The sequence below is a fragment of the Panthera pardus genome, unplaced genomic scaffold (genome assembly GCF_024362965.1).
Source record: "Panthera pardus isolate Hobbes unplaced genomic scaffold, ASM2436296v1 HiC_scaffold_10, whole genome shotgun sequence".
NCBI lineage: Eukaryota > Metazoa > Chordata > Mammalia > Carnivora > Felidae > Panthera > Panthera pardus.
Genome location: NW_026526655.1, coordinates 106,689,776 through 106,707,257, shown reverse-complemented (window position 1 = coordinate 106,707,257; position 17,482 = coordinate 106,689,776). Strand labels below are relative to the sequence as shown.

General features: G+C 40.9%; 1 protein-coding gene across 3 annotated transcripts in view; it reads right to left on the bottom strand.

Annotated features, from left to right (window-relative positions):
* Positions 1-17,482, bottom strand: part of CNTNAP5 (contactin associated protein family member 5) — an 801,428-nt gene that overhangs the window by 663,909 nt on the left and 120,037 nt on the right. The gene's annotated exons all lie outside the window — the stretch shown is intronic.

Here is a 17,482-nt window from a genome sequence, read left to right as displayed (position 1 = left end):
CAGATAAGGAGCAAACACGTACCTACTTTTTTATCACAATAGGAGAATGAGAGGAAATGTAATGACCAAAAGTGTATTCCCAAACCTGATTCTTTTGGGAAGGAATCACACTTAGAAAGGTATAATCTTGAATCCACTTTCCCTAAATTATAGATCATTAAAGTCAAGTCAAAACTGTACTTAGCTCTTTGAATGACTTTCTTTTTAGAATCACAATGTGCCTGTCTATCTCATAGCCAACCTCGAATCTCAAAATATCTTAGAGCCAGAACAGCTACTGATGAGATCAAGATTGAAAGCGTGGAAGAGAAAATCCTAATCTGTTTGTTAATATAGGTCTACTACCCAATAATACTATTAACACCATTGTATAAATAATACCATCTTATAAATATATAGCGTTTTCTATATCTCAGAATGCATTGATAATCTTAGCTGCTTCTTACACAAACATGTGACACAGGCGGGAGATATATGCCTTTCCTTACGCAAAAAAAGGAATAGAACACATAAAATGAAATAACTTGCCCAAGTACATGTAGTTGCAAACACAGCCAGGGCCACAACCTGGCCTCATCTTGTTTCTTTCAGGATGATCTTCACATAATCCATCCAGCTCCTTTTCTCCACCTGATCTGTTTGCTAGATAAAAGAGTTCGTTTTTTTAAATATATTTTAAAAAGTTTATTCTTGAGAGAGAGAGAGAGAGAGAGAGAGAGAGCACAAGCAGGGGAGGGGCAGAGAGAGAGGGAGACACAGAATCTGAAACAGGCTCCAGACTCTAAGCTGTCAGCACAGAGACCAATGCGGGGCTCGAACTCACGAACTGTGAGATCATGACCTGAGCCAAAATCTGATGCTTAACCAACTAGGCCACCCAGGCGCCTGAGATCAGAGGTCTAATGCTTATAGAATGAAAACGTATTGAGACATATAGATGGTAGCTGGCTCAAAACAAATGACTGAAGAATGAAGGAAAAGTAACAGGTGGATGTAGGTTTATTTGCCTGTAGGTAACATGTATTCCTAGAACATCTTCATCATGCTCAGCATGCTGAATTGTATCCTATATTGCCACAGCTTGATTCTGTACAAGGGAAGGAATTTTGACTCCAAAATATAATAAAATCACTCTCTGGATGACAGAAATTCTTATATACTTTACCTTTATTCATTCAATAATTTGTCACTGAGCTGCCAAAGCAAGCTATGGATATCCAAAGAAACATCAAGGGCTTTATAAAAAGATATAGAATTATACTTAAAATATAAATAAAAGAAATATAAAATTAATATTTCAATGACATCAAATATAAAATTATATTGTGGTGCCTGGGTGGCTCAGTCGGTAAAGCATCCGACTTCAGCTCAGGTCATGATCTCATGGTTCGTGAGTTCGAGCCCCAAGTCAGGCTCTGTGCTCACAGCTCAGAGCCTGGAGCCTGCTTCAGATTCTGTGTCTCCCTGTCTCACTGTCCCTCTCCCATTCACACACACTCTCTCTCTCTCTCAAAAATAAACATTAAAAAAATTAAATATATATATATATATGTATATTTATATTGAAATGTTTTGAAAAGATGTGTTTTTGTTTTCCTTTAACATATCTGTCTAAATGACTAGACTTTGCTAGATGAAAATGTCTAGCTTCTCTATAACTGCCCTTCACGTTCTCTCTTACAGAAGGGGAGTTCATAGTCCTCTTGGGTGTCTCTGACCCAGCTCGTTTTCAGTGGAAGCTGCTGGCTTTTACCAGGCTCAATGCAAGTGAGGGGAGGGGGTGGCACAAAAATGTAGCTTAGGGGCCCATTGAAAATGAACAATAAGAGGAAATGAGCTGGCAGAGGAGGGCATTTCCTGTTACTTACACAGCAGCTCTTGAATTAACAGGGGGGTGATTTTCATTTCCTGAGATCCAGAGCCCAAAAAATGGAAACATTAACCAAGTATTAGTTTTCATGTAACATGTGACCAAACAGTATTGTAATTTCTTAAATGATTTCTATCAGTTGTTGGAATTGGTTACAATAAGTGCTAATAAAACTCATCTGGAATTTATAGGCAATTTTAACCTTATCTAAATATTTCCATTTTTTTTTAACATTTATTTATTTTCAAGAGAGAGAGAGACAGAGTGCCAGTGGGGGAGGGGCAGAGAGAGAGGGAGACACAGAATCCGAAGCAGGCTACAGGCTCTGAGCTGTCAGCACAGAGCCCCACGCGGGGCTCGAACCCGCCAACAGTGAGATCATGACCTAAGCTGAAGTCGGACGCCCAACCGACTGAGCCACCCAGGCACCCCTAACCTTATCTAAATATTTCTAAAGCTCCCATTTTATTTTCAATTTGTATAGATTTAGGCCCAGGGTTCCTGACAACCAGAGGATGGGGAGTGGGGGGAAGGTGGTATCAGGGACTTATTCCTGTACCATTATCTCTTCTCCATCTCTCACTGGCACATATGTTTAGATTGCAAACAGGGAACACCCAATATGTATGTAATTGTACTGCATTCTTTGTGGAAGAAAACTAGGCCTAAAAATATACCTAAAATATGAACTTTGGTATCATTGCATAGGATGGAAAGAAAAAGAGAAAGTAAATGAAGGTACAATATATCTATTTCAAATTTCCATTGAGCGCTTCCAGAAAACAAGCAGAAAATAGACTCTCGAGAATCCTATCTGATGTTGGCCTAAAATCTTTGCTTCTTCACCATTTACAGGAAATTGATTTTCTGTGATGGAAATCATCTCAGCTCTGCAGGCTCTGTGAAGTCCTGTCAAAGACCATTGTGCATTTTCATGCATTGTTTGTAAACGATGAGAATACTCTTTCATGAAATTAATTGTTGGAAAAGACACCAGAAGCCAAACGTTTCCCCCCCCTTATTTATAGTCTTAATGTTTCTGAAATCATGTCTTTTCATCTCTTTTATTTACTGTGGAATCATCCAAATCACATTGGTAGAACAAAAAAAAAAAAAGCACCACAGGTTTATTTTTCAGAGACGCCCTCACTGGTTGTGATGGAAATACGAAATGTGTACTCTGAAATAGCCTGGTCCTAGGGGAGCAGAAATGAGCAGATGAACCGCGCCAAGCACAGGCATGGGGCCAACCGTTGAAATCTAAAAGTCAAACCTATCAGGAATGCATCGAAATCCTATTAATTCTGCTAGAGCCACAGGGTTTGGATTTTAATAGTTAGAAGTTGGAAGGACATCTGTCATTGAGTGAATTGAAATAAAACTCCCCCTTCACCTCCATGTGACTTGCAGACTGACATTTCATATAATTACAGGAAGTATCTTCATCTGGGATGTTGATCACTCCTGGGTTTATAGAATGCAGTCTCTGACAGTAACGGAATCACTCTAAGAAAGATTTTAACATCTTTGTTTTGCGATCTTAAAAAAGGAAGAGAAATAAAAGAATGCGCACATTCCCTTAAGTAAAATTGATCTTGTGGTGTAGACCTTCCTAATATCTGACTAAAGTTTAGAGTGAGCCTGGCCAGAGGTGTGAGCAAGGGTAAGAGGGGGCTGGGATGGGTGAGGAACTAAATTTGACATAGTCTTTCTTGGAAGAGCCCTAAAATCTGAGCGCTTTTCTATATATACTTGTTTTTTTCTTATTCAAACTACCGCTTCTGAGATCTATTTCTAAATTATATCAATCCTATGATAATGAGCAAACTACCAAGCGTCTAAAAAAGTAAAATGTAGGTATCTTAAAAGTTTGCCTTAACGTCAGGGGTTAAGACAAACAAAAACAACTATCATCACCACCACAATCACAACAACAAAAGCATTCCAAACCTAAGGTGGAGAATAAATACTGCCTCTGAGGGACAGAGACCACAGTGGACTTGGTAGTCTTAGTGGAACACAAGCCACATGGTACTATTCAAGGAACACTAAAACTACAATAGTAAACAAGATGTCAAGAATAACTATAGGATATTTCAGTATGGGGGGAAACACCAGGTAAGCCCTACATTTTGTGGTAAGATACTACTTACTAGTACTACTACTGCTAGTCCAGATTCTAGTGTCAGCAACTGCATGATAATATCAAGAAGATGGGGCGCCTGGGGGGATCAGTCAGTTGAGCGTCCGACGTCAGCTCAGGTCATGACCTCACGGTTTGTGAGTTCGAGCCCTGTGTTTGGCTCTGTGCTGACAGTGCGGAGCCTGGGACCCACTTCCTGAGTTGTGGCTCCCGCTCTCTCTCTGGCCCTGCCCCGCTCACACTCTGTCTCTCTCTCTCAAAAGTAAACATTAAGAAAGAAAGAAAGAAAGAAAGAAAGAAAGAAAGAAAGAAAGAAAGAAAGAAAAAAAGAATCCGGGGAAGATCCAGTGGAAAGCAGGAGTCATGTTTAAAAGAAAGAAATTAGACTCTAAGAAATAATTTAAAAAAAATGATTTATAGCCTAACAAAGACTTGGGTTGGTTGAGGGTGTTAATTTCTGTACAGATAATGGATTCAATTGAAAGGGAAACAATATTTAAGGCAGTGATTCAGTTGTATGCAATAAGCCAGATGTGACAAGAATGGATGCTGAAGAATGGGAACAGTAAGGAAAAAGTAAGTCATTACAAAAAATTTGATGTAGAAAGTAGGAAGGATTTTTAATCCAACATTGCAGAGACGTTACAGTACTTACCCCAAACATCTCCTTGCTATGAGGTTCTAAGGGAAATGTGTTTGTGTGCGTGCACACAGAATGAACATTGATTACATCACGCCCACATGCCAGGCCCTATTTATATCCTTATGTATCTATTTCCCACAAGCACCAAAATGAATACAGGTTTTGTCACTTTTTTTTTTTACATAAGAGGAAAATGACACATAAAAAGGATGAATTGACATGTATAGAGAGGCATGTTGCAAGTGTAAGAGGCAGGATGTGAATCCAGAACCACCTGACTTGAGAGCCTCTATTTTCTTATCACACTCTGATAGAGAACCCAGCAGCCTTCCTTGAAGAAATTAGACAGTCGTCTGTCTCCTAGAGAGGAGTGTTGCCCGGTTTTGAGGCCACAGAACCCCTGAGAGGAAGGCTTCTTCAGAGCTCTAAGATTTCTACTTTGAGTTATTTCGCCATTAGGCTCAGAAAGTGGCATTTCCTTCCCTTGATTCAGCCACACAAAGTAATTCATGTCTCCCAATAATGAGGTGTGAAGCCGGGGGTATTATCTCTCATTGAATGACTGTTGTTTTAGGGAGCTGAAGTCCAGCAGAGCACATGCTGGCAAATTCAGTCATTCTTTTAGACCAGGGATGGGGGGACCATTGAAGAGCCTGGATAAGAGAGGGATTCTGGGAACGGAATGGGAAGGACACAGCTAACTCTCCTATGGACACAGAATTTTCAGCCTCAAGGACTCAAGTGTGTGAGTTTTCGATTTTATGAGTTCCAAACTTCTTAAAAGCATAATTCGGAAGACGATTTAATGTCAGAGGAGGAGGTCATAATATAAGATAAAGTATAAAAAATCAGTCTACTAAATTTTAAATATGTAGGCTTCTAATCAACACACATGTGTATGCACACATATATATATATGTATGTAGTTCCCATTTGTGTGATACATATACAAGCGCATATTCTAAGGCTCAGAGAGAGAGAGAGAGAGAGAGAACTTTTAAAATGAGAAAATAAATGCCATGGAATCAAAATGTTAAGGCATTAGTGCTCAGCAGTTCAATTATAGGTGTTGTGTGTTTTCTATTTTTTTTTGTCATTTATAAACTTTCTAAATTGAGCACATATTACTTTTATAATCTGAAAAATATGAAAACATTTTAGTAGCTATTTAACAATTTACTCCAAATTAATAACAAAAATAATAGCAATAATAATGTCCATCTCACTGTGTATATATTTCCCCTTACTCAAGAATTCCTACCATTTTCCCTGCTGTTTTGAGAGGGAAAGGCAGCCCTCTTCTAGATAATTTGTTTTTAATATAAGCACTTGGGATATAGAAACTTCAAGTGCTTAGAAAAAAAAAAGTGAACTATGTTTAATCAAATCCTAACAGTGAAACGTAAATACGATTGTTAATCATCAGTTACTCAGTTATTAAGCATTTTGCCATCAATGGCAATGCTGTGGCCAGGCTCTGAGCACACAACAACAAATGAACTGATAAATTGGCCAACAGAGACTGTCTTGCACGCAGGTAGGTGAAGTCATTGTGCTGCTCTTTGCTGATAAAGAACATGAACCTCCACCAAGTCTGGCTGACAGAAAACCTTTCTGGACCTTTTCCTCAGAGAGGCCTGTTTCAGCATTTACCACATGTACAGGAATGGCTTGACCTTTACTCTCCTGAATGCCCACCACAGTGAGGACACCTCGTTCTTAGCTCTAGGAGACAGGCCTCGACTCCAGGGAAACAATAAATTCCAAAACCAGAAATAGGAGAAGGTCAAGAGTCTGAGATAAAACCAGAAACTGTATGTATCGCGTGGCCTCCAAGGACAGCTCTAGCTAGCGCGATGATCCCAAGATTTCTGGTGGGGCCTATTTAAGGCCAGACAGCCTACACCGCCATTTCTCTGCCTTTCGGTGACTGTGGGTGCCCAGCCAAGTTGTCATAAGTCCTTCACCTTTTTCAGATCTAAAGGACAGCTCAAATTAGCTGCATGCTGGGGGGGTGATGGAGATCTTGTATGGCAGCACCCATTGTGATCAAAACTATGCAAGGATATTTTGCACCTGGCAAATTGGAATGGCATAATTGGTGTGTTCAATAAATAGCATGAATTAAATACAATGCCTCTATCTAACCTTGCTCAAGGAGAAGAGGGAGCATTAGACCAGTGGGCAGGGAAAGAGAGCATTTGTGGAAGGCAGTGGAGCCAACACGACATCTGAAATTACTCGATGGAAGCCAACATTTTATATCCCTGCTGTAATTCCATCCTGTTTTGAAAAAGCAATAGCTTTCTTTCCATCAGAGTGACAGCCATATGGGGTTGACACTACAGTACTCAGCAGCTTAGAAATGGAAAAGTCCACCTAGATGGTGGGGTAAAGGAGGTAAAAAGTAAATAAGGGGCTCATCAAATGGCTAATGGGTCAGAACATGGCTAATGGGTCAGAATGGGCAGCACATGAGTCTGCCAAGTTTCCTATTTAAGAGTGAGGGACTAAAGTTCAGGGAGGTCAGGGTAACTGATTCAAGGTCACTCAGCTGGAAGGGGCAGGCCGTGAGGTCTGTGAGCACTGCCTTTCCACTATGCCCGTCTGTACTCTCCTATCTCAGGGGGCACGTCCTCCCTTGTACCCACTCCTGCAGTCTTCTTACCAACCCTTGTCCACTTCAGCCCACAGGTATCCACATGCAGCGGGAGACACTGGCACAGCTTACAGTGGCCAGTGGGAGCCACCCGGACTGTGACCCTGCCCTGTGTCTGCTACGTGCTCGCCGCATGGCACCTCACCACTGTGCACCCCAAATGCTCTACAACAAGACCCCATAGTTTACCCAGAGGACAGCATCGGAAAGCCACTGCCCCACTGTCTGCCTTTCAGAGTGACAGAGGACACTGCTGTGTGATTTAATAGTCCCATCTCCACTGGTGTCCCAGGGCGCCACTCATTTGAGAAGCGTCTGCACACAATGCTAATATTGGCAAGATTTCTGAAAAGCTAACTCAGGTACTAAATCATGCCAAATGGACAAGTCAAACCCTTACTGGGCTTCTCCCAGGGTAATTCTCGGAGAGAAAAGTAAAGGTTAAGTCAGTGACTGAAACAGAAGTCGACCCTTTCTGGAAAAAAAAAATGAAAAATTTAAGATATGTAAAGTCCTCAAGTAGATGTCTTCACAACTATCTCCATATGCCACCTACCTCTCTTTATTCTCTCTATTCTGTCCTCAGGCCTTGTGTCACTTGCAGTGTGCCTGTGCCTGCCCTGGTTTCCCACCCTGCCTCTTTTCCCTCCAAAATGTGAAGATATAATTGGTCTCCCTTAAATGTCCGGTTGTGCTATTTTGGCCTTGGCTATAGATAGATTCTTTCATTGGTGCCACTCCTGCCTGGGGTTTTACCTGCCATCTTTGCAATAAAGAAAAGAGCAAACCAGATCTATGTGATATGGCAAGCGTTGGACCTCAGCTCAAGTGGCCCTGACTCCTGGAACCAGGGGCTACAGCCTTCACCCAACTCCCTCCCCTTCACATCTGTTGCAGAATTATACTGAGCCTAAGTCTGAGTAAGGGCTCTAAATACACCATCATCTTGGTCTGCACTTTAAAAATAAAAAGGAAATGGAAATATTTGGGCACCATATTTAAATTGTTGAGGCACTAATGGGCCAGGGTTCTTGGATCTTAGAAACAAAGTTTTCCAGTGAGTTTTGCTGGAAGTGCACCACGGCATTACTAGTTAATATTTATCTGAAAATTAATAACTATATTTTCCAGGGTTCTTTGAAAGTTCACAACAAATATCAAGTCTCCACAGTTTCTGTTAATGACTCAAGGGTTTTTAGAGAAACTTCACCCTCAGTAAAGTTTTCTTTCAAAGAGAAGCTTTGTCTTGATTGCACTTTTCCATCATCCTCACAATTAATTTTCCCTAATGGATGCATTGGACTCATCTTTTTGGTTACGTTCATGCGTCCTTTGTGTGAGTGGATGCTTGCTTCGCACTTGGCTATGACCTGCATCTCTACCTTCCCTGTGCCAGTCCAAAGCTCAGCGCCATAGGACCCCCAACCACCAAAACCGATAACTGAGAGAAAAGAGGCCCTCATTCCTCCTCAGCATTGCACATGCTATCTTCCCATATCAACATATCACACACGGAGTAAGGACTGTGAAGGGTGCAATCAATAACATCCAGCCTCTGCCCTCAAGAAGACACAAATGTAAATAAAACAGCAAAGAAAACCAAGAAGAAAAGAAGGAGGCAGTGCTGGGTATAGGAATAGCTGGCCTATTGATTCCAAGGTGGACATTTGGGGAAGACGAGGTTTCCTTGGACTCTGCTGAGGAGGGCAGCCATGTTACATACGCTATTTGTGTGGTAGAGAAGGTCTAACGGACTGATCTTTTAAAGTTTGCCTCAACACCAAAGCACTGGGTTGTATCCCGAATTCACAGTCTTTCCTAATATACAAATGCTCAGCTTGGTTTTGGGTGAGAAATACACATCACTAAATGGTAATGATAATAACAATTGCTATTTTTATTTATTTATACTCCATCTTTTTATATAGAGAACTTGACACAGCTGGTGATCCATGATAATGTTTACACAATACAGGTGATACTAAACAACTCCAGTGGCTGCTTCTTTGCCTGCTCTTCTCTCTGTTCAGGTCAAGCCTAGTTCCACACAGGATATTCTTGCAGACATCTGAGAAAATCAAGACGTTTCCTAATTTATTCTTTGATTCTACTACATCCAGACAGATTTACTACAATGGCTGTCTCGACCCTAACCTGAAAGTTTAGTAGGGAAAGGACTTTCTGCCCAAGAAACTGAGCTACGTTTGTTTATCACAGGCTTATGTTTGTCACGACCACTACCAAACAAACAGAGCCTATATTGAGAAAATCTTGAAAACTGAGAGCTACGTTTTAGCAGTCCTCATGCTCTCCAAGAGCCCAGGGACTGTGTACACTCTTTGCCTAGTTTCTGTATGAACTGTCAGGAAACGATTAGAGTCTCATGGATACTATCTTGTGCACTGTAAACATGGAGCCCTGGTCAACAAAACAAACAAACAGAAACAGACTCATGAATACAGAGAACGACTTGATGGCTGCCAGAAGGAAGTGGGTGGGTGGGGGACGTCAGTAAAATGGGTGAAAGGGATTAAGAGGTACAAACCTCCAGGCATAAAATAAATAAGTCATGGGAATGAAAAGTACAGCATGCGGAATATAGTCAATAACAATTTAATAACCAAAAAAAAAAAAACAGCTTTCTGCTCCTTGATATGATTAATAATTTACAAAGAGGACACTTCTCAGGGAGAGATGAAGGAAACCAATGATCTTTTTATAAATTTAGGGCACCTCTTCCTCTTTTACATCAAGGAACTGCCTCGCCCCAGGTCACACAGCCAGAAAAGGCTGAGAATTAAAATATGCTTCTAATCTTCTCCTCCTCACTGGTCCCCTTTCCTCTTTTCCTCCACACATATCCTCCCTCTTTCCTTGCTCCCTCCTTTCCTTCTTTTTGCCATAGCTGTGTCTTGACTGCCTGCTTTGGCCTTGTACCACTTGGGATTTTCCTTCTCTTCCTTCAACAAATCTCTGATGTCAGCAATCAGCACACGGAAGGGGCAAGGAGTCCTCTGTGTATATGACCTCCCTGGACTCTGGCAATCCTCCGGTGCTGGTCCTCCTGCACTGCAGAGTGGCTCTGACACTGCGTGGAAGCATCTCAGCTGCCCTTGACAACTCCAGGCTAGACAGGCTCTCTGCAGCCAGCCTAAAAGGAGATTTAAAGACACAATCTGTTCTCCACCATTCTGTGATTGCTTTCAGAATCCTACTAAGACTGCCTGGTCATGAAGCCCGTTTCACCACATAAAACTTCCTACCTTGTGTTTACCCTGTTTAAAAAAAAAACTGAGAAAAAAAATTTTTTCAGGAATTTTTTATACAGCGTTGAGAAAAGTGAGAGCCTTTAAAATAACTGTTTTGTTTTTAACTTGACAACTCTAAGTGATAAGTAAAGTGAAACTTCCAAGTAAAAATGGGCTCTGGAGTGGAAGAGAAACTTTTTCAATTTCCCTGATTGTGACTCCACAGTCACATATGGCAATATATTAAGGGGGAAGCACCTGTCAAACTATTTTTGAGGAGGAGAAGCGGAATTTTCTAAATGGTGTATGGTTTTCATAAACTGTAGAATTGCACTTCAAATTAAATCTTTGGGGGGCGCCTGGGTGGCTCAGTTGGTTAAGCATCCGATTCTTGACTTCAGCTCAGGCCATGATCTCCTGTTTCCTGAGTTTGAGTCCCACATCATTGGGCTCTGCACTGACAGCTCAGAGCCTGCTTGGGATTCTCTCTGCTTCTCTCTCTCTGCAACCCCCCGCCCCCTCTCCTGCTGGTTCTCTAAATAAATAAATAAACAAACAAACTTAAAAAAAAGTAAATCTTTGGGTGGGAGGAGAAATTAAGAGGATGTTTCTGTGTATTAATTAGCAATCTTTTATTTTGAAAGAGAGACATGACACAATTTACAAAATAGAATGTATTAATTTGGAGAATTTAAGGGAGATCATGGGACACAGAATGAGAAGAGTGAAGAGTTTTTATCTTCATAAATACAAGAGACAAGGTGAATAAAAAATGTCCACTGGAATTCTACCACGTGGAGCCAAAGGCTTAGAATTGAACTTCCCAGGGGCCATTGTCTTGCTTCCTTGGTTACAGACCGCTGCCGTATGCCAGTAACACTGAAATGAGAAAAGCAAAGGAACAGGATATAGGAACTGGGCAGTACTTGACCTGCCCACTCCACCTTGGGGGAAGGTTTGGAGAGGAAATTGAGAAAGTTTTGTCAAAGGACAAAGGGAGTGGGCTAGAACTCAAGCTTAGGAATTTCTTGGATTCTGCACACCCCCTCATTCCTCCCGATGGTGTAGTCTTTGTCGATGTAAATATTCTTCTTGCACATCCCAGTTGTCACGTGTATTCCTCCCGGTGGCAAACACTGACTGGCAAGAAACCCCAGGGGCTGGAAATGGTAGATTTCTTTCTTTTGCTGCCTTCTGTTAATTAGCTTGGGTTCTGGGCACAATAGTAAGAGCTACCACCACCATTTAAAATAAGTAAAAATGGAAGCCAATAAGAGAGCAAGGGAAAAGGGAAAACTGGCAATAACTAGGTAAATGATGGCTAATGAAGCCAGACAAGACTTCAATATCAACTGGTCTAAGCTGTCTGCCTGTCCAAGATGCGATCAAGTATGCAAGGCAACAGTGCCCATTTCTTCATCCTTGGGCTGCTTGTCCTTAAACCTCATGATAAGTCAGTGTAACTAGTTCCAAGCTTTAGATCATTAAATGTGATTTAGGTTCTTACTCGCTCTAATGAGAACCGCATATAATTATTTTTATAAAATCTCCCACATGATGCTTTAATCAGGATTATGGCACATCAGTTTTAAACAAAACAACAGTCTGTGTAATTCAATCCCCGTCCTGTTTACAAACTCACAGATGTTAAGCCATAGGAGCGATAGATGATGAAGCAAAGCAGGCAAATCACAGCCCAAATAATTGGCTGTTTGGAGACTTTTGTTTGGATTGTTAACATTCATGTTTCAACCGGAAGAATGAATTCTATGACCTGGATATTTGGAGAGTCTCCATCTCTAGACCATATTCTTTCCTAGTCAACCAAGGTTTCACACTCACAATCCTGTACACCCATCAGGCAATATGGATGAGCGAGGCAGCTGCATATAAAAGTAACTGGGGGTTTTGGGGATTGTGTCTTAACGAAGGGCCCATGCCTCGTGCAAAGACCCAGCTACTATACTTCTGCATATAATTGTTGTAAAATATTTATATTTTTACAAGGAAAAGTCAATAGTCTGGGGCTTTAGACATTGAAACATTCCTGACTTTAAATTATGGAAATGATAATAAAACATTTTTTATGCATGGACCATCCATGAGGCACCCATGGGTCAGTAGTTTTAGGACTTCTGCTCTGAACTGTGTGTATTTCCAGGATAGAGATCACATATTCTTGATTATTATTATTATTATTATTGGCATCTTTTTCATTGTCTAGTGCCCTGAAACGGAATGGACCCTTGCATGTGTGTTGAATAAATGAAGGAAAGACACCAATAGGTGTAATGGTACTAAGATGGAAAGGGGCTCTTTCATGGGCAGGTAGGTAGCGACAGGGACAGTTTCAGGTTCTGTCTAGTGTCCTTGAGCCTATGCTATGCCACTTATCAGGTTTTAGTGATGCAGAGGCACAGAAAGAGGATTACAGACATACATTAGGCTGTGCCTCTAAAGCCATCCTTACACTAGATCTTTACCATGAAAATTTGTCTCATATACATGGGGCAGGGGTGGGGGGTGAGAGAAAGGTGCTGATGATAATTATTATATTATCTTGCATTTTTTCACATGAACTATATTCCAGACATTCTGGCAAACCCTGTAGATGTATTTTCTCATTTGATCTTTGCAAACATTATCAAGCCTTTCCATTTAATAGAAGAAGAAACTGTAGGAAAGAGAAATTAAGTCAACCAGTCCCAAATCAGCCAGCTACTAAATTGAATCCACGCTGCCTTAGGCGCTTCCAGACACGTGACTTTAATTCGCAAAACAACTGTGTGAGATGGATATCGTTTTACACATATTTCAGGGGAGGGGAAAGTCTTAGCTAATGCAAAAAAAAAAAAAAAAAAAAAACCATCACGCACTGAGCAAATGCCTAAGTGACTAGTTAAACTGAGATTCAAATCCTGGTCCGTTGACTCAGAGGAACATGCCTCTTACATTAATAACAAGCAACATGCCCTGTCTGTCTTCTATCATGATGGCTTATAATATCCTTGCAGGACAGGCCACAGTCCCTACCCTTCACAGCTGAGGGTAAGCTCTTGTCCAAGTGTGTGTAGATAGTTAAGTCCGCGTTGGCATGGATTGCAATCCCAGGGGCGAGCCCCATCTTGTCTGGTTCCACCACACCTCACACTGTACAGTCCACCCTTACTCGTGCCCTCTCCTGCACAAGCTCACTAACCACCCCCCCCCCCCACCCAGTCGCCAGCAACTTAGGACAAACCTTTGGCCCGGCATTCCCCCAGTAAGGTCTCCCTTCCACAGTGTTGCCTATGTGTGTTTGAGAACATCAGAACTGTGTCATGTAAAGCCCTGCTCTGATGCTGCCAAAAGCTGCTCTTCCCACTAAGAATAAAATCCAAATTCTTTCAGGGATGTATGTGGCCCTTTATCATCTGTCCCTGCCTAGCCCTCTTCTTCCTCTCCACCTGTCCTTTCTGCCTTTCTTATCACCTGGACATTCACCCAGTTCTTTCAATTAACCAAGGGTGTCTTAGTTTCATGCCTCTTCCGGGAAGCATTTTCTTCTTCCAAACCTTGTTCCCCCACTTTAATTTTTTTTAATGTTTATTCATTTCTGAGGTGGTGGGGGGAGGTTCAGAGAGAGAGGGAGACACAGAATCCAAAGCAGGCTCCAGGCTCTGAGCTGTCAGCACATGGGGAGCCTGACGTGGGGCTTGAACTCATGGACTGAGAGATCATGACCTGAACCATCGTTCGATACTTAACTGACAGAGCCACCCAGGTGCCCCAATGTTCCCCAAATTTAGTTATCAAATATCACTTCCTCAAGGAGGCTGTATTAGAAATCAATATCTAAAATAGCATCTGTGCACTAAGTTTGTCCTCTTTTTATCACACAGAGCTATCTGAAATTATACTATTATCTCTTTATTTGCTTATGCCTGTCTCCTGCACTGGAATGTAAGTTCCATGAGGGCAAAGTTATTGGCATGTTCACAGTTGTGTCTAAGCACTTAGAATGGTGTCTGAATAAGTATGAACTACATAAATCTTTTTATGAGTGGTTAAGTGACTTCAAGGACCCAAGTATATTCTCTAATAGCTGGCATGCATGTTGATGTTTTCAGAGCCCAAACACAAGGAACACAGTCATGGTTTGAAATCCACTGAAAAGAAATGCGATGGCCAAACACGGATGTAAGAAAGAAATGCCTGGTGAATTCCAGCTAAGTCAGTAAAGAACCAAGTCGTAGACCTTAGATCAGAGAATAAAAATTATTAAGCTGGAAATATTAGAGAGGATGTTTCAGACTCATGCAGAGAAAATAACTTGGAGTTAAAAAAAAGAGGTTTTTTTTAATGGAAGAAGAAGAATGTTCTTCTTTTCTTTCCTTAAGTTGGAAAATGAGATGAGAAACAAAGGCAAAAGAATGGGTAGAAGTGTATAATCTTGAAGGCTGTCATAGGAGATGGTGGCTTTTCTGTAGTGCAGATGTAAGAGCGAAAACCACATTGATTTCAAAATGGGAGCTTTAAGCAAAGCCAATGTTGATTTTATTGACCTTTAAGAAGGGAAGGTAAATAGAGTTTGCTTGTTTAAATTCATGTAGAATGATGAGCCCTGACAGCCAGCATTTCTGTCCTGAGGTATCTTCATGCAAATAAGATGCAGACTCCCATGCCTGACTCCTCAAGGCACCGTGATCCCATCTTGACATTTGCTATAAACGAAAACTTTCTGTGGGTAAACAGCTAAGATAGTTTCCTTCTGACGTTTTCCTGTAATGATGGCTTGATAAGAACAGAGTAACTACTTCCCTACCTATGCTTCCTGGGCCTGGAAACCACATGTCCCTGTCTTCCTTGAAGCCTGGGGTGAGGGAATGGGCCTGGTGTGGTATGACTGAAATCAAACATGGGGGTCATGGTGTGTTCATTCTGATCTGCTTCTGCCGTTAGCTCCCCTCGCTCTTATTTCTATGCTTCTGTTTCCCCACTTTTAAAATAAAAGGATAGGAGGTATCAAATTAGTTCTGTGGTCCATTCCCAGATTTAAAATCCAATAATTATGAAAGTATAATGGTCACAGGAATAGTTTAAGAATTGTCAGTTAAATAATGTTTTGGAGGGCCACTCTCACTAGCAACTTGAACTCTCCATTTTTTATCTTCTACTTTGAAAGCTAACATATAATTTAGAGAAAATTTGGTTTCAAAGTGCCCTATCTTTGGAATTTCTCCCAGGTTGCTGATATTTAACAATGTGAGGAGATGTGCAGAGAAGCAGAAACTATGGCGATATGCATAGGAAGCATCTTTGAAATACACTCTGTGGCATATTGGTGATTATTATGATTATGATTATTATAGTTACTAATTCATATAGTCATATGGCAACCAAATAATTCCTAGCTTAGTTGTCAAAATATGATCAATTAGTATTTTTCTGTTTTTTAAATTTTAGATAAAATCTGGAGGGAGGGGGGTAATTATCTTACCTTCATTTTGATTTCTACTTCCCTCCTTTCATTTCAAACTATGGATGAGGGTAGAACAGTTTTGAATAAACACTGAGAGTCAAGTTTCTTCAATTTTAACACTAGCATCAACATTCTCAAGTCGGTGATGAGGGTTTCATCCACCTTATGGACAACTTGAGTAAAACTAATCAGGGGTCCACCTAGCTACGTTGGCCCACGTGAGCATACAGCCCAGACTTGCCACAGTTACCATCTGGTGAGTCACTTAGCCTGTCGGTGTCTTGATTTACTGTTTGTAAAATGCAAATTAAAAGAGGACTAACCTCAAAATTTCATTATAAATATTAAATTAAGGAATGCCAATGACGTACAAAATAAATATACATTGTGGACTAACTACTCTTAATGTGGGTTTAAGCATTTTTGTTGTCATTCAAAAATCATACTTTTATAAGAAGGGGGATCAAGAGCAACTAAAATTATATCTACAAAAAGTTCTCTTTGTTTTTAGTGTTTTTTATTTGTTTTGAGAGAGAGAGAGAGCATGGGAAGTGGGGACGGCAGAGAAAGAGGAAGAAAAAGAATCCCAAGCAGGTTCCGCGCTGTCAGCACAGAGCCCTATGCAGGGCTCGAACCCACAAACCATGAGATTATGACCTGAGCCGAAGTCAAGAGCTGAACACTTAAAGGACTGAGCCATCCAGGTGACCCTACAAGAAGTTCTCTTTAATGATGTATATCCCAACTCCAGTGTCCTACTACCTACATAGGCATATCCTTCCCTTCATTTGATATTTAGAATAAAAAGAGCTGACACTTATTGAGCAGTTATTATACGCCAGACTCAGTGCTGTGAACTTTAAGTGCACTATGTTATTTAAACGTTACTTGTAGGTATTTTTACAGAGTGCACTATGTGTACAGAGGAGTAAAAAAATCTGCCCAAGACTATTCAAGTCAATGGTACAGGATTTCACTGTGACTCCAGAGAGGAGTGCTATACCCTCACAGTGACTGCACATGATGTATGCACCTGCTACTTAAAAAATTATAATAATCATTTCCCTTTTTTTGCTTGTTTTCTTAACTCTTAAAACCTGAAGACATAAGTAAGGATGTGTTTCAAATGCAATCTCACCTTGAGACATTTTCCAATCACCCACAATCATATATTAAATCTATGGATTATTATTATTATTTTTTAATTTTAGAAAGAGAGAGAAAGAGAGAACATGAGTGGAGATAGGGAAGAGGGAGAGAGAAAAAAAAATCTTAAACAGACTCCAGGCTCACCTAAGCACAGAGCCTGACACAGGGCTTGATCTCATGACCACAAGATCATGATCTGAGCCGAAGTCAAGAGTTGGACACTCAACCGACTGAGCCACCCAGATGCCTTGGATGACCTTTTATTTATTTTTTTAGGTTTATTTACTGACTGAGAGACAGATAGAGAGC